The sequence below is a fragment of the Scyliorhinus torazame genome, chromosome 3, assembly GCF_047496885.1.
Source record: "Scyliorhinus torazame isolate Kashiwa2021f chromosome 3, sScyTor2.1, whole genome shotgun sequence".
NCBI lineage: Eukaryota > Metazoa > Chordata > Chondrichthyes > Carcharhiniformes > Scyliorhinidae > Scyliorhinus > Scyliorhinus torazame.
The window spans coordinates 260,551,159-260,570,271 of NC_092709.1; positions in this window are offsets into that span (position 1 = coordinate 260,551,159).

Here is a 19,113-nt window from a genome sequence, read left to right on the forward strand (position 1 = left end):
GGTGAATGTCTGTGTTGCAGACTGTGAGCTCCATGATCCGAGCTGGTTGCTGCTAGAATGAGCGGGAACTCTCCTGTCCCCTGTCTTTATAGTGCGTGTGCTCTCACTGGTGATTGGCTGCGGTGTTGTGTATGCTGATTGGTCCCACTGCATGTCCATCAGTGTGTGTGTGTGTGTCTGCACCATAATATACTGGTGAATGTTATGACACCACAGGTATGTGATGGAATCAAGGGGGAATTCCACCTTTGGGAAGGCAGATTTCAAAGGGATTGTGGGCTTCTGAGGCGGGCAGGCAGGCTAAATAAAATGAAGATTGAATCCAAGAACTGGCAATAGGCAAGTAAAAGCTGCTGCCTTTGGGTCGCACGGTGGTGCAGTGGTTAGCACTGCTGTCTCACGGCACCGAGGTCCCAGGTTCGATTCCAGTTCTGGGTCACTGTCCGTGTGGAGTTTGCACATTCTCCCTGTGTTTGCATGGGTTTCGCCCCCACAACTCAAAGATGTGCAGGTTAGGTGAATTGGCCACGCTAAATTGCCCCTTAATTCGAAAAAATGAATTGGGCATTCTAAATTTATTTTTAAAAAGCTGCAGCTTTTTCTGTTACTTAAAGCAATTGACTGATACACAGGGTTGTCACTACAGGTCAGATAAAGGTAATACAGGTGGTTCCATTCCATCAGGATTGTCATTATTGTCATGGGTAGAGCTAAGGCGGTTCTGAACAAGTGTTCCGTTTTGGTCAAGACCATGCCTGTGGGCACAAATTAATTGGAAGTTGCTGTTAGATGAGAATTGGTGGCTAGGTCTTTGAAGAAAAGTAATTCAAACTGAGGAAAGTCAGAAACTTGAAGGACGTTGTAGCTGAAATTGAACAAAGAACAAAGAGAAGTACAGCACAGGTACAGACTGTTCAGCCCTCCAAGCCTGAGCCGACCATGCTGCCCGTCTAAACTAAAACCTTCAACACTTCTGGCACCTGTATCCCTCTATTCCTAACCTATTCCTGTATTTGTCAAGACGCCCCTTAAACGTCACTATCGTACCTGTTTCCACACCTCCTCCAGCAGCAAGTTTCAGGCACCCACTACCCTCTGTAAAAAACCTCCCTCTCACATCTCTTCTAAACTTTTCCCCTCGCACCTTAAGCCTAGGTCCCTTAGTAATTGACTCTTCCATCCTGGGAAATAGCTTCTGACTATCTGCTCTGTCCATTCCCCTCATAATTTTGAAGACAAATTTGTGGTATATATGCGGAGTACACTACCTTATAAACCTGTGAGATCTATCTTTGTTGTATCTGCAGTTTAATGTGAAATGTATATTTTATATTGACTGCAAGTTATCTGTTAATTCATATTTAGTTTATGTTGATTTTTGTTTGATTGTTAATGTAAAAGTTGCAAAAAATGAAATGTTGTCTTCTGTTTTTTCTCTGGGGTCCTTATGTAAATTTGGCTCTTTTAATTTGTTGGTTCTCATGGCGATCATAAAACTGACAAGAACCCTGCGGCACAGTAGCACAGTGGTTAGCATTGTCGCTTCACAGCTCCAGGGTCCCAGGTTCGATTCCCGGCTTGGGTCACTGTCTGTATGGAGTCTGCACGTTCTCCCCATGTCTGCGTGGGTTTCCTCCGGGTGCTCCGGTTTCCTCCCACAGTCCAAAAGACGTGCAGGTTAGGTGGACTGGCCATGATAAATTGCCCTACGTGTCCAAAGGGGTTGGGTGGGATTGCTGGGTTACGGGTATGGGGTGGTGTTGTGGGATTAAATGGGGTGCTCGTTCCAAGGGCCGGTGCAGGCTCGATGGGCCGAATGGCCTCCTTCTGCATTGTAAATTCTATGTTCTTAAGTTATATATTGGCTCATACACTGGAGGCTTCCAGTTGTTAATAAGGGGTTTATTGATGAAAGGCAAAGGCAGATAAGTAACAGGCACAGAACTCAATATAACAGGTCTGATCACTTTGGCTCCGAGGTCCACACTGCCCCGGGTCCTGCTCTCAGGGCCCCACACGAATTGCGCGCTCCTGCATGATTGGCCCTAATCCAGTCAAGTGGCCCGATGAGCCTATCCCCTTAAAGGGGCCACACAACGACACCTCAGTTAAGCATTTTGATCACCTAGAGAATGGGGACTTCCAATGGTTAACATTTTGGATAGCTTCACTGATTTTTAAAAAATTCAACAAAATGTTGGACTGTGAAAAATTTAAAGATGCGACTGAATTCTAACATGGTGACATGGGACGATATAGTTTAAGTCAGAACAATCTCTATCCCAGAAATTGGTTTGGCAGTGTGAGAAGTAATTCTGATTTCCTTCCTTAATTTATTGGATTTGACTCAAAAATATTCCCTTGTTAACATGAATTTCATTTGTTATTTGTCATCTAATTCTGGTGCTCAGTCCACACAGCTCCCCTCTGTTAATGTCTTTTCCTGAGTAATACTGTGTGCAATCCACAAAGCCTCCTTATTGAATACATTTATTCCACAGAACTCCCCTGACTACCACCTTATGCAGTTCATCAAGTAATTTGTCAAGATTTATTTAGTCCATCCATGTAATGCTCCATTTGTGCCAACATGTTTTCATGTGTAATGGTCTGCTGCGTTCAATAAGTTCCCCATACAATATTTTGTGCAATCCATTGCTCTCCAGTGGGCAATTGAACGTATATTTGCACTGCTGCATAGCTGAATCATAAATTCAGAGCAAACGCTTTGAAACAATACAATGTAATTGAAAGAATGCTACACAGAGTAGACTCAATGGAGCAGGGATTGAAGAGTGCAGATCTGGTCGAGCAAAGTAAACACAGGCGTCGATACCTATGGATGGAGAGGTAGTTCCAATTAAAATCTAGGGACTCACTTAAATTAGGCCAGCAAACTGCAGCAGTTTGCTGTACATTTCCAGGCAGATTACTGGAAAAAACCACCGTCCATTTTGACCCAACGATGATGCTCGCAGCAATCATCAGGCAGTTCCTGGGACTTGTGGAGAGATAATCGTGAGAGGGCCGAGCATGGGGAAACATTGACCTTTGGGACTTCTGCTGCAGGGAAGCCTGGTTACCTGGGATGGTGCAGCTGCATTCAGGCAGCCCAACTTTAGGAAAAGGTCACAAAACAGGCACCGGCGTCCTTTGCAACATATGTAAGAGTTTTAGCAGTCTGTAATGTTCTGCGCTGTTCAGTAAGTTCCCCATATAATATTTTGTGCAATCCATTGTTCTTTAGTGGGCAATTTGCACTGCTGCATACCTGCATCATAAATTCAGAGCAAGAAGGACAGTGCTGTGGCGCAGTGGGTTAGCCCTGCTGCCTCACGACGCCGAGGTCCCAGGTTCGATCCCGGCCCTGGGTCACTGTCCGTGTGGAGTTTGCACATTCTCCTTGTGTTTGCGTGGGTTTCGCCCCCACAACCCAAAAGATGTGCAGGGTAGGTGGATTGGCCACGCTAAATTGCCCCTTAATTGGAAAATAATGAATTGGGTGCTCTAAAACATTTAAAAAAAAAAAAAATTCAGAGCAAGAGTCTTAAACCAATACAATGTAATTGAAAGAACACTACACTGAGTTGTGATGACGTAAGAATGGGTCCCACAGTTTCAGCAGTGGAACATATGCCGCACAAATCATTCCACTTATAAACATATATAACGTTTCAGGCATTTTATGTGCAATGCATACAATTAATTATTTTTGTCTAGTATAAACACTACTTTATTCTAAAGAAATAAATTGATTAAGCTTCTGGAAAATAAAGTTGCATTGGGGGAGGAATTTGACTTTGGCAGAAGCTTAGGACTGGCGATGGCGAATTGACCGTCTGTTTTACACCCTGGAGAAGAAAATTGACCAGGCTCTTAAATGGACTGTTTATTCTTTTCCACCTGTGTTATCTTCCTGAAGAAGTCAAATTGCAGCCTAATGCCTTCAAACCACATTGACTCACGTGCAGTGTATTCTATTATCTATTACAATAGGAAACAATATAGGGTCCCAACCCTTTAGCTAGCATTGGTCTTTTTATTCATGTAAGGCATGACATTTAGAAAAAAAACTGCAAGCGCCGCAAATTGGCAAGATGTGAGGGATCGTGAATGAGTTTTTGCTAGGCTTAGTGACTTGTTATAAGTTTTAGTGCGGCTGCAAACAATTGTTTCAAGGTTTTCTGTCTAAAAAGACACAGTAATGCTTGACACTTTACTAACAGTTGTAAAAAGAGATGTATTTAAATTGAATTGTAATAAAGATTTCTTGGTTTTATCCATTGCTGTGGCACATTGTTAAAGGTAAATTGCTGGCAAATATTTAAAATGGCTTGTTACTGTTATAATTATGCTTAAGCAGTGAATAGAGTGCAAGGTCGAAAGTCCTGTCCAGGGTAACATTTTATAAACCTATCCAGCTGCCTTTTATTACCTTCATTCTTGACCGATGATTCTGAGTTGCTTCCTTTGTAATGAATTCCTGTAGCTTTCTCATTATTGGCACCCAGTTAATGGATCTATAACTTCAAGGTTGTTTCTTTGTCCTTTCTCAGTTAATGCAGTTACACTAACTATTTTTCAATCATCTGGTATTACTCCTTCCAAAGAACTGTGTGCAATTCAAGTCAGTAGTGGCCCTGATGCATTCTTTAAAAAAAAATAATTTTAGAGTAGCCAATTATTTTTCTTTTCCAATTAAGGGGCAATTTAGCGTGGCCAATCCACCTAACCAGCACATCTTTGGGTTGTGGGGGTGAAACCCACACAGGCATGGGGAGAAGGTGCTAATTCCACACGGACAGTGACCCAGGGCCGGGATTCGAACCCGGGTCCTCAGTGCCGCAATCCCAGTGCCTGATGCATTATTTTAAATGTTATTTGTATTTTCAGTCATTTTCTGTGATACTATACCCCGATAACTTAGTCATCTTTCTACTAAACTCTTTTTTTGATATTCAATCTATTGCATCCCCTGACATTGAGTTACAAAAATGATGCTGCAGTTCTGTTATGAATACTGACAAAATGTATTTTAAACTCTTCAATGTATTGCTCTGTTGCTATTCTAACCCCATCTCAATAATGTTCTATTTATCATAAATTATCTCATTACTGTTCTTGATGCATACTGCAATTTGCATGTTCATTTTTCCTTCTTTTCTCCATGACAATTGTCTTTCTAGCTTCATATATCATTCAATCTGGTTCTTTCTGCCGACCCTACTAAACATCTGTTTTCCCATTATGCAGTTTTTAGTTCCCTGTGCAACCATTGTGCCTATGTTCTGGTCTAAATTTTTGGCGGTGCACATTTTATTTGTGACTCTTCAGGTTATCGTTGAAAGTGTTCCAATTTCCCATGGTGTTTCCCTTTTCAATATGCTTTTAGAATGAATCATCTCCAGTTCCTCACTCATAATGGTGGAATCTCTGGCCCACAACTAGATTTAATTCTAAACAGAAAAACAGCAACCACTTGCACGTATATAACATTTTGGAAGTAGTGAAACAGCTCAAGGTAATTCACAGCAGTATTCTCAAATCAAATTTGATGCTGATCACCATAGGGAGGCTTTGGCCCAGATGTTATGGTCACAGCACTCACGTTGGTCCTCGAAAAAAGCTGCCCACAAAGATCAAACAATTCTGTGCAGTAGATTCCACCTTTCCCAATATCAGTTTGAATCTAGCACCGAGTCAAGGTGGTGGACAGGCACCAAGCAGAGTAAGCAGCCAATCGTACTGAAGAATTCCCAAGAACAGCAAAGCAGACACTAAGATTCATTGATTATCCATCACTGTTAAAACATTTTACAGAGAGAAAAATAATGACTGGGCCATAATATAGGAAACTGAAATATCACAGACAAATAAAAAAAATCTTACGATATTAAAATTACTGAAAATGTTATCGGAGTATAAAAAAATGACATTACACAAATATAAAATCAGTTTTCCAGAGCCTTAAAGATTGTTTATGAACATAGAACATACAGTGCAGAAGGAGGCCATTCGGCCCATCGAGTCTGCACTGACCCACGTAAGCCCTCAGTTTAGCTAGATGGTTTGACATTGTACATCATTACACATCACTAACAAGGCCTCACTATTTTGAAGGGTGTTAACAGTGATGTTACAGTGTACAAGGGAAAATTCTCATCATTTCAGGGATTTTAAAGAAGATTTCTGACTGCAGGGACTTCAACAATGCCTGCTGTGAAGAAGCAGGGATTTACTGCAGATATGTTGTAGATATCAGAAGTTGCTACTAAGTTCACAGTTGCAATGATGGCAACTGCTGACAGCTTCACTGTCATTAGAACCACAACATTTGAGCCCATAGAACAAATCATCAAAGTTGGCCAAAGAGATAGATTTTAAACAGCATCATAAAGGAAGAGAGAGGAATAGAGAGGCAAAGCTTTTTAGGTCCTGCAAATAAAGGCACAGCCAATAATGATCAGTCATCTGCAGATACTGCCAACAAGAATAGCTTCTGCAGAGACGAAACAGAGCGACCATGAAAACCTGGATTGAAGAACAAAAACACTTTACAATTATAGATGGCCACACGGGTCTGCAATGAGCAGCTGGTCTTTCCTGTCTCTCCGTTGGTAGACACTGTTCAAAAAATCCAGCAGGGTCACCTGGGCATCACCAAGTGCAGAGCACCGGCCAACTCCACTGTCTGGTGGCCAGGCATTTCCAAGGCGAGTGAAGACATCATTACAAATTTCCAGGTGTGTGCATTGCACAGGCAAAACCAAAGAGAGCCCCTCACTCCCATACAGTTCCCTACCAGGCCATGGGAGAGGCTGGGAATTGACCTATTCACCTTCAACAACAAATCATTCCTTATAATGGTGGACTATTTCTCCAGATGGGTTGAGTGAAGAAACTACCACAGAGACAGTAATTAAGGCACTGAAAATGATGTTTGTGAGCCACAGCATCCCAGACAAGATTGTGGCGATAACGCCCCACAATTTTCAAATTAGCACTTTGCGCACTTTGCTACCACATCCGGCTTCCACTATCATACCATCTCCCTGAGATACCCACAGTCGAATGGGGAGACTGAGAGAGGGGTCTGTACAGTAAAAACAACCTCCAAAAAAGATTAAGGACTTTCCCACAAAATTGCTCAGGTCTTAGCTTTAACCCTTTATGTTCATCCCTTTATAATGCAACCTGTCGAAATTTCAGACACAACTTTTACTCCTGCTTTGAAAATTCATGCCAAGGTTGGTCACAGGACATCCAAGCAAGAGAGCAATCGTACTGGCAGAAACAAGTTCCTCCATTCAACAGTAAATACCAAAAGGTGACAAGGTCTGATCAGAAAGAACAAGTCCCTACCTGTTACTCCTTCGACAATAATGCAACAGTAATACGAATAAGGTATGTAAGGGCTATCAGGCATCCCGACCACCTGAGCCTTTGAATTCAAGGATTTGAAAAGGGGAGATGGGGTAGTGACCATGACAGTGTAAATATATGATGGTAATCATAAGGTAAGACAGAAGGTAAACCACGATCACCTAAAATACATTGGACCAAGGCTTGTTGGGGTGGGTGTGATGTAGTATAAGGGTTTGGCACATCTAGGGTTAATTGGCGACTGAGTACAGTATTGCCCACTGTGGTAGTATGTATTGGGGGTTATGTGGGACTGGAAGCCCTAATGTCATTGGCTGACAGATCCCGGGTCCTGGTTGGCCGTTGACCTCAAGCTCCGTCCTGAAGGCGAAGTATAAGAAGCCGGTGTCTTCCCCCGCATGCCAGTTTACTATCGGGCTGCTGGGGAACAGACACGCTTAATAAAGCCTCATCGACTTCACTATATTCGTCTCATGGAGTCTTTGTGCGCTACAATTTATTAAGCGTGTCTAAAAAGGACTATGGAGCTCAGGATCATTCCAGAATGCCTGAGGATCAGCCCCCACGCAGTGAATGCAGCAGCAGCCTTCAAACACTGGCAGACTTGCTTCGAGGCCTACATCAGGACGACCACCGGCCGAGTCTCAGACAAACAAAAACTGCAGGTCCTGCAGTCGAGGGTGAGCACGGAGATTTTCACCCTCATTGAAGACACCGACGATTTCCAGACGGCGTTCACAGCACTGAGAAGTCTCTACGTTCGCCCAGTTAACCAAATCTACGCTCGCTACCAGCTCGCGACGAGACGGCAAGCTCCCGGAGAATCGATGGACGAGTTCTACGCCGCGCTGCTGATTTTGGGACGAGCCTGCAGCTGCCTGTCGGTGAACGCAAACGAACACATGGACATGTTAATGCGCGACGCTTTTGTGGCAGGTATGCAATCCTCCCAAATCCGCCAAAGACTTCTAGAAAAAGAGTCGCTAGGACTCTCAGAGGCATGGGCCCTAGCAGCCTCCCTATACGTGGCCGCGCGTAATACCCGCGCCTACGGCCCCGACCGCGCGGCAGCCCATTGGGCCCCGTACGTACCTGTCGTGGCAAACCCCCTACCCCCCCTCCCGGACGCCCCGCAGGCGCAGCCGCTCTGGGTCCCGACCACCGCGGTCCCGGGAGAACTGGGAGCCCTGCACGCCGCCTACGCTCCCAACCCCCCTTCCCGCAGCCCACATATGACCCGCCGCCGGCGCTACCGCTTTGGGTCCCGGCCAACACTCCCCACGGAGAGGAGGGGGTTTTTCGCGTCCCTAACGCCACCCTAACCCCCGTCCCGCGCCCCACGCCTGACCCGCCGGCGCCACCTACTTGGACCCTGACCGCCGCTGTCCCCGGCGAGGGAGCTCCGCATGGTCCCAGCGCTCGCGGCCCCACGCCTGACCCGCCTGCGCCGCTGACCTGGGCCCCGACCACCGCTGTCCCCGGCAAGGAAGCTCTGCACGGTTCCAGCACTCGCGGCCCCACGCCTGACCCGCCGGCGCCGCCGACCTGGGCCCCGACCACCGCTGTCCCCGGCAAGGGAGCTCTGCACGGTCCCAGCGCTCGCGGCCCCATGCCTGACCCGCCGGCGCCGCCGACTTGGGCCCCGACCACCGCTGTCCCCCGTGAGGGAGCTCCGCGCGGTCCTAGCGCTCACGGTCCAAGAGCTCGCGGTGAGGGAGCTCCGCGCGGTCCTAGCGCTCGCGGTCCTAGCGCTCGCAGTGAGGGAGCTCCGCGCGGTCCTAGCGCTCGCGGTCCTAGCGCTCCCCAGACCCCCCAGCACACCATGTGCGACCCGCAGACGCCGCCATTTTGGGTCCCGGCCACCACGAGGGGAGGAAGGGCGCCGCCATCTTGGACCACCCCAGACCTGTATGATGCATGGGGGCAGCCATTTTGTCCACCCCCGCCGCCATCTTGTGACCCCCCAGCCACGTGCGATGTATGGGGGCGGCCATTTTGTCCATCCCCGACGCCATCTTGGACGGCAACAACGGACCCCACCCCACTACTACAACCACGGCTTGCTTCGGTTACGCTCGATCAGGCTCGGCCCCGGACACTCCAGACGACGACGACAACAGTCCTAATTAACGGCCACGAGACGCCATGCCTAGGCGACTCCGGGAGCACGGAAAGCTTTATACACCCCGACACGGTAAGACGCTGTTCCTTGACCACCTATCCCAGCGCACAAAAGATTTGCCTAGCTGCAGGATCCCACTCCGTACAGATCCAGGGATTCTGCATAGTTACCCTAACGGTGCAGGGGAGGGAGTTCAAAAACTACAAACTTAACGTCCTTCCCCAACTCTGTGCCCCCACCTTGCTGGGATTAGATTTCCAATGTAATCTACAGAGCCTTACGTTTAAATTCGGCGGCCCCATACCCCCACTCACTATCTGCGGCCTCGCTACCCTCAAGGTGCAACCCCCGTCCTTGTTTGCGAACCTCACCCCGGATTGCAAACCCGTCGCCACTAGGAGCAGACGGTACAGCGCCCAGGACCGGACCTTCATTCGGTCCGAAGTCCAGCGGCTACTAAAGGAGGGCATAATCCAGGCCAGCAATAGTCCCTGGAGAGCGCAGGTGGTAGTAGTGAAGACAGGGGAGAAACAAAGGATGGTCATTGACTATAGCCAGACCATCGACAGGTACACACAACTAGACGCGTACCCTCTCCCCCGCATATCCGACATGGTCAATCGGATTGCCCAGTATAAAGTCTTCTCCACCGTGGACCTCAAGTCCGCCTACCATCAGCTCCCCATCCGCCCAAGTGACCGCAAGTACACAGCCTTCGAGGCAGACGGGCGATTATACCATTTCCTATGGGTCCCTTTTGGCGTCACAAACGGGGTCTCGGTCTTCCAACGGGAGATGGACCGGATGGTTGATCAACATAGGTTACGGGCCACGTTCCCGTATCTCGACAATGTAACCATCTGCGGCCACGATCAGCAGGACCACGACGCCAACCTCCAAAAATTCCTCCAGACCGCCAAAGCCTTGAACCTCACGTACAACGAGGACAAGTGCGTTTTTAGTACCGACCGGCTAGCCATTCTGGGCTACATAGTACGCAATGGGATAATAGGCCCCGACCCCGAACGTATGCGCGCACTCATGGAATTTCCCCTCCCGCACTGCCCAAAAGCCCTGAAACGCTGCCTGGGGTTCTTTTCGTACTACGCCCAGTGGGTCCCCCAGTACGCAGACAAGGCCCGCCCCCTAATACAGACCACGACCTTCCCTCTGTCGACAGATGCTTGCCAGGCCTTCGCCGCATCAAAGCGGACATCGCAAAGGCCACGATGCGCGCCATCGACGAGTCCCTCCCCCTCCAGGTCGAGAGCGACGCCTCCGACGTAGCTCTAGCGGCCACCCTTAACCAAACGGGCAGACCCGTGGCCTTTTTCTCCCGAACCCTCCACGCTTCAGAAATCCACCACTCCTCAGTGGAAAAGGAAGCCCAAGCCATAGTGGAAGCTGTGCGACATTGGAGGCATTACCTGGCCTGCAGGAGATTCACTCTCCTCACTGACCAACAGTCGGTAGCTTTCATGTTCGATAATGCACAGCGGGGCAAAATTAAAAATGACAAGATCTTAAGGTGGAGGATCGAGGTCTCCACCTTCAACTATGAGATCTTGTACCAGCCCGGAAAGCTGAACGAGCCGTCCGATGCCCTATCCCGCGGCACATGTGCCAACGCACAAATTGACCGCCTCCAAACCCTCCACGAGGACCTCTGCCACCCGGGGGTCACTCGGTTTTACCACTTCATCAAGTCCCGCAATCTCCCATACTCTTTAGAAGAGGTGCATACAGTCACAAGGGACTGCCACATCTGCGCGGAATGCAAGCCGCATTTTTTCAGGCCAGATGGAGCGCACCTGATTAAGGCTTCCCGCCCCTTTGAACGCCTCAGTCTCGATTTCAAAGGGCCCCTCCCCTCCACCGACCGCAACGCATATTTTCTTAATGTAGTGGACGAATACTCCCGCTTCCCTTTTGCCATTCCCTGCTCCGACATGACCGCGGCCACAGTCATTAAAGCCCTGAACAGCATCTTCACACTGTTCGGTTACCCCGCATACGTCCACAGCGACAGGGGGTCCTCTTTCATGAGTGACGAGCTGCGCCAGTTCCTGCTCAGCAAGGGCATAGCCTCAAGCAGGACGACCAGCTACAACCCCCGGGGGAACGGGCAAGTAGAAAGGGAGAACGGCACGGTCTGGAAGGCCGTCCTACTGGCCCTACGGTCCAGGGATCTCCCAGTTTCACGGTGGCAGGAGGTCCTCCCGGACGCTCTCCATTCCATCCGGTCGTTATTATGTACAAGCACTAATCAAACGCCGCACGAGCGTCTCCTTGTCTTCCCTAGAAGGTCCTCCTCTGGAACGTCGCTGCCAACCTGGCTGGCGGCCCCAGGACCCATCCTGCTCCGAAAGCATGTGCGGGCACATAAGGCGGACCCGTTGGTCGAAAGGGTTCACCTCCTCCACGCAAACCCCCAGTACGCCTACGTGGAGTACCCCGACGGCCGACAGGACACGGTCTCCCTGCGGGATCTGGCGCCCGCCGGCACCACGCACACCCCCCCGACACCATCAACCCAACCGCCCCCCTTCCTGCCACCGCCGCACCCCGCGACTGCCCCCTTCCCAGGAGGATCAGTCCCCCTCCCCTTTGCACCGACAGCTGAAACCGTGCGGCTCCCGGAGGCGACAACACTGGTACAAGCACCACCACCACCGCCGGGGCCGAGGCGATCGACACGGACGACCAGACCGCCCGACCGACTCGTGGCGTCGATGTAAAACAAAGATGGACTGTTCAATGAACATTTTGTTTTCCTATACCCTCTGTAAATAGTTGTAACAGGACGAAACTGTCCAATACTGTACTACCATGTAACTGTTCTATCCTCCCAGGACCAGCCCTGTAAACCCTTACCACCATACGAAGCATCACCCCGCCGGGTTCATTTTTGAGAAGGGGTGAATGTGGTAGTATGTATTGGGGGTCATGTGGGACTGGAAGCCCTAATGTCATTGGCTGACAGATCCCGGGTCCTGGTTGGCCGTTGACCTCAAGCTCCGCCCTGAAGGCGAAGTATAAGAAGCCGGTGTCTTCCCCCGCATGCCAGTTTACTATCGGGCTGCTGGGGAACAGACACGCTTAATAAAGCCTCATCGACTTCACTATATTCGTCTCATGGAGTCTTTGTGCGCTACACCCACACAGTAATGTCAGAGAGCACATGGCTCAAGGTCAGTCGAGTGTTGGACAGCTGCCATGTTTACCAGCAAGCATGGAGACAGGTCTTAGCTTTAACCCTTTATGTATATTTGAAAATATTCCTGAGTCAATAAATATTTACTGTTAACCGATGTGTGACTTATGAATACACCTTCAGACCTACTGATCTGTAACTGTAGAATCCGCACAGAGTGATCACAAGGAATGCAGGGTAAGATAAAGGTTTATCATCATGTACAATAAACTACTCCACGCCCCAAAGGGTTCTCCCGCCCTGACCTTCACCCAGGTTGGGGTTTGTAAACTGCACAGGTTCCCCTCGTTAAAGGGGAAACCAGCCCCGTTACTGGAGAAGATCGTACTCAGTAAAGAACACAGGGAACCGGATGGCCCACACCCCATGACTTCCATGGGGGTTGTAATAGTAAGCAACATCTTAAAACAGACATGGGCATTGTTACAGAGGTGTAAGTAGGTAGACTTGTTAGTCGAGTAATAATAATAATCTTTTATTGTTACAAGTATGAAATTACTGTGAAAAGCCCCTAGTCACCACATTCCGGCACCTGTTTGGGTACATAGAGGGAAAATTTAGAATTCTCAGCTGGCACGGGAATTGAACGCGCGCTGCTGGCCGCATCACAAACCAGCTGTCTAGCCCACTGAGTTAAACCACCAACACAAGTGGTAGAAGCTCACCTGAGAATTAAATAGGTGACAAAGAGTCTAGTTCAGCCTCAGACAGCTGCCAAGGATGGAAAGAGTGGCTGGAAAATGAATTTGTGGCAGAAACGCACTATCCTTTCCAAATGTTCTCAAGTTGTGACATGAAGTTGGTTCTGATAGAATTTCTGTCAATTGTACCAATTTTTAATCTGCTAATGAAATAATCAATCAGTTCCTGAATTATTTTCAAAGAATATATATAATACTAGCAACATTAGAAGAATTCTAGGTATGATATTTTCAGTCACAACCCTGAGGCACCTGTTTACACCAAAAATGTAAAATCCAAGAGCTTTATTTGTGCACATGGTATTAAAGCATTGTCTCTCTCCCCTGATCAACATTTTCAATTTATTTTTCTGTTGATACTTTGATATTTTCTTTCTCTCTTCACTTCTCAAATAGCGGTAAGATTAATTCTTTTTTTCACTGCAGATGCCCTTTAGGAGAAAAAATTGTTGCCATTACCAGGTTTAGCCTACACGTGACTTCAGAGTCACATCTTAAATGCCCTCTGAAATGGCCTAGATAAGTCACTCATAGATCATAGAATTTACAGTGTAGAAGGAGGCCATTCGGCCCATCGAGTCTGCACCAGCTCTTGGAAAGAGCACCCAACCCAAGGTCAACACCTCCACCCTATCCCCATAACCCAGTAACCCCACCCAACACTAAGGGCACTCAGTTGTATCAAACGGCTAAAAACAAGTTAATATAGAATGAAACCGGATGGACAACACAGCATCAACCTAGGCACCAGAAGTGACAAACTCAGCCGTATCATACCTGGAAAGCCCTCCTCAGGAACATTTGGTATCTTGCGCCAAAACTGGGATTGTGAGGGAATACTCTCCACACTCTCCACTTGTCTGGATGAGTGTAGCTTCAACAACACTCAAGCTTGAAACATCCAGGAGAAAGCAGTCCACTTGATTGGCAATCCCTCCACAAACATTCACTCTTTCCACCACTGGCGCACAGTGACAGCTGTGTGTACCAACTACAAGATGGGCTGCAACAACTCACCAAACCTCCTTAGACAATGCCTTTAAAACCCACGACCACTACCATCTGGGACATGAGCAATAGATATGTGGGAATACCACCTCTGGAGGTTCCGCTCGAATCCACTGCACCATCCTGACTTGGAAATATATTGCCTTCACTGTTGCTGGGTCAAAATCCTAGAAATTCCTCCCTAACAGCACTGTGGGTGTACCTACAACACATAGACTGCTGTGGTTCAAGAAGGCCGCTCACTACCACCTCCTCAAGGGCAATTAGGGATGGCCAATAAATGCTGGCCTGGCCAACAATGTTCACATTCCTTGAATTCATTTGATTTTAATTTTGAGCATCTGACCTCCCAGTACCAATGAGACAAGGAACAGACCACGTGGTATGTTGAGAATCTAATGAAGAATAATCCATATTTAGTTGATCTACATTACATTATGCCAAGCAATCAACCAGTAAGTACAGCTTCCGTCTACCTCTCTGTAATTTAATCCTAAAGACACTAACCTCTGGATATATGGGCATATGTTCTCATAACCTCCTCTTTTCTGCAGCTGTCACCCTAAAGTCTCAGAATTTTCTCATTAGCAATCTGGCAGACATCTGTGTTTAGCTCATCAAACCTGATTATATTAGCCATCAAAGCCTCAATTCCGTCTTGCCGTTGGCAATTATGTCAATGCTAAAATGTAATTTATAACCCATTTTTTCAGCATCTTTCAGAACAAAAAGCTGTGTATGTCCAGCCATAAATTAACAGAGACTTTAATACATCCTTTCTGATGACTATTGACACACCAGTACCATTCGTACTCTTCTGGGATGTTTGTTGATCACTGATAAACATTTTAAAATTTCCTCGCCCTTCCAAAGATCATCTTCAATTGATGAATGAAGTTCTCTGAAGCTGCAATGGAGAAACCAGGTGTGATTGCACCTTCCAGTTGCCTATTTCTCACCAGAAAAACAGGAAGTCGACAGTTTTTCTTTTCTTCCTCGGGTGTGGACATTGCCGATGAGATCAGTTTCTATTGCCCATCCCTACTTGTCCTTGAGAAGGTGATGGTGAGCCCACTTTCTTGAACTGCCGTCCATGTGGTTTAGATATCCTCACAGTGCTGTTAGGTATGGAGTTCCAAAACTTTGACCCACAGACAGTGAAGGAAAAGTGATAGAGTTCCAATTCAGGATGGTTTGTGGCTGAGGGGAACTTCCAGGTGGTTCAGATTCCCATGTACTTGTCCTTCCTTGTGGTCAGTTTTGGGAAATGCCATTGAAGAAGCCTTGGTTATGCAGACTTTTTTTTACTATTCTTTGGTGTGATGTGGGCAACATTGGCATTCGTTGCCCATCTCTAATTGCCTTGAACTGAGTGGCCTGCTGGGCCATTTCAGAGGGCAGCTAATGGCCAACTATAAACAGCCAATCTGTCCACTACTGACGCACAGTAGCAACAGTTTATATCATTTGCAAGATGCACTGCAGGAACTCACCAAGACACCCTAGACAGCACTTCCAAACCCATGACTGTTATCCTCTAAAAGGACAAGAGCAACAGAGACATGGGAATACCATCACCTACAGGTTCTCCTCCAAGTCACTCACTATCCTGACTTGGATCTGAAGTCAGTTAGGCCAGACCAGATGTGGACAGCAGATTTCTTTCCCCAAAGAATATTAGTGAAGCACATGGGTTTTTACTACAGTCAATGATGGTTTCATGGTCACTGAGATTAGCCTTCAATTCCAGATTTTATTTTACATTCCACCAGTTGCCATGGTGGGATTTGAATCCATGTCCCCAGAGCATTCGTTTAAACTTAGATCTGCAACTGTGCATTGTTGGTGAAGGGACTGAATATTTAAAATGCTGGATTGTGTCCAATCAAGTTTTCTCCTGGATGGGGCAGCACAATGGCACAGTGGTTAGCACTCCTGCCTCATGGCGCCAAGGACCTGGGTTAAATCCCGGCCCTGGGTCGCTATCCTTGTGGAGTTTGCTCATTCTTCCCATGTCTGCATGGGTCATGCTCCCACAAAGATGTGCAGGGTAGGTGGATTGGCCAGGCTAAATTGACCCTTAAATGGAAAAAAAAAATTGGGTTCTCTAAATTATAAAATGTTTTCTCCTGGATGTTGTCAAGAGTCTTGAGTGTTAATGCTGCACTCATTCAGGCAAGTGGAGTACTTTCCTGACTTGTGCCTTGTAATGGTAGACAAGTTTTGGGGAGTCATGAGGTGAGGTACTCGTCACAGGATATCCAGCCTCTGTCCCTCTCTTGTAGACATAGGGTTAATGTGGATAAAATTGGGGAACATTGAGGCGGTGTCAGGGTGATGATTGGCAGGGTGTACCCTGGGCATTTATGCCCAACATCAACCTGATGCAATTTTTAGATATATCAACAAAGGGAAAATTAGCATGCCTGCTTCAAGCAAATAGGAGGTTGCTTAAAAATGCAAATTCGTAACAACATGGATTGTAAGGATATTTGAATTTTTTAAAGTACAAATTGGCATAATGCGCACACCACCCACTTTTACAAGGGTGCAAGTGACTCAACCATTAAACCTCGTAAAACGATATTGCAGAAAATGGAGCAGGAAAGTTTTCTTTCTGCTTTGTGTGGAACAACAAAATACTCTGGACCACTACTGGTCTCTCCAAAGGCCCCAGACCCTGTCCTGAATTGCATCTCCTGCCTTCCAGCTCAATTCCCCAGCTCGATCTGCATAGAAGACAATTTTCCACTCTTGCTCATGTTGCAGCGGGGTGCCTGTTTAGCTTCCATACCTCACTAATGGATGCTAAATGAGGCCCGAACTGAACTCCCAGTGGGCATTGGTCCTCCAACCTCACCAGCATACTTGGCAGATGCGGCCATTTCTAGAGGCATCTCCACAGGCAGCTCACTCAATGAAAACAACAATGTCAGGACACCTGACTCACCAACAGCAGCCCTCGGGTAGATCCTGGGAGGTGGGGGAGTGGTCTAGGAGTTGGCAATTAGGACTCTGGAATCAGGGGAACAGTCCTGCTCCTTCTGGATCTGCAGAGTAGATTTTTCAATGAAAGATTTTCTTCAAACTTACCTGATGCCTGTTGGAGAAAGTTGATAAAATCTGAGCGGTTGCAGACCTGATGCCTGCCCATTCATCAACAGCCAACTTATCAATGGAGTCTTTCACCAGCTGTTAAATTCCTAATTTACCTGTGTTAGGGCCTTAATGCTTGCTTTAGGTTCCATGCAGAGTCTAGCTAAGGGACCAATTCCTGGGTAGATTGGGCATGGGCCATCCACAGCTAAACAAGAATGATTTGTGTTTATTTGGCGGCCAAATGATAGGCGAGACAAATATCAATTTCTAAACCTTTGACTTGCTATGCATATGTGCTTAATAAAACACTAAATTCTGACATTTGGAGTAGGGAGGTTGGGGGGGGGGAAGAGGAAGAAACTGTTAGGGATCCACCCTCTCGCTGAACTGCTACCAGGTTTACACCTATGCTCATCTTCAGTCTGCTTGACTATGGCACCCTCTGCTGCCTTGAGAAGAGGAAGGACACTTGCTCTGAAAGTGCCATCACTTCATTACATCTATACACAGGAGACCACCTCGAAATCACTTTTGCCTCCTATTCCATTTGTTCTGCAAGAGGTTCTCACATTCTTCACTCACCAGAACTCCAGACAGTGCAATTTAAGTTGAGAATCTTTTATTCCTTATCACACATTCATAAATTTAGTTTAAAAAAAGACTGGTGAATAATGGAGTAGTTGATAAATTAACACTTAGCAATTAACCACTTAAAAAACAACACCTACATTGTAATCAGTACCCATGAGGCTTTAAAATAGACACCATGGATTGAAGTGATGCTGTAAATGGGACTGTATGAAGTTTTTCATGTGTTTAGCTACTAGACCTCAGGTGCACACTCTAGTTTTGTTTAACTAGTCCCCTGGGTAAGGTTTGGTTCCGTTGTACCATGTGGAATCATGGACACTAATGGCAGTCAGATGTCAACAAAGCTTTAAATTATTCAGAACCTTTGCCAGTACTTCCAAATCCCTGAAGCAACCACAGTTACTTTCCAAAAGCACTTAATTGAAGCCTATACAAGGCATTTTGTTTCAGAAGGGTCAATATCTGACCCAATATTCCTGTTCAATAAAGATGTAGTGCATCGTTATTTTTTTTATTTTCTCTTTGTGTCCAGAACATTTTTGAATAATCATGAATGGTTAAACGTTTTGTATTTCTTTTCTCTGCCACGTTCCCCTCCTCCTTCCTTTTTCTCCTGTCCTGAAGGGGTTGACCACTGAATTAAGTTTCAGAGGATGTTTTCCATGGGTGTCAGAAATCCTGCGGAAACAGCCAAATGGCTGTCTGTCATCGTGACAGAGAATGTCAGCAGGCTATTTGAGTTTATAATTGAAACTGGTTGTCACCCAAAGTCCACATGTACAAACATCCATATGTAGCAAGTGTTTTTCACGTCCAAGGGACTCAGGGACCAATTACAGCATCCTTACCAACCTACTTGCTGGAAGCAGTTCATTCAGCATCCAATAAACCCAGGACATTTCTAATTAACATGTCCCAGCCATTCACTGTCAGAACCAACTATGTTATTAGTGATACCTGGGTCAGAGATATTTAAAGCTGTAAAGGACCAAAAC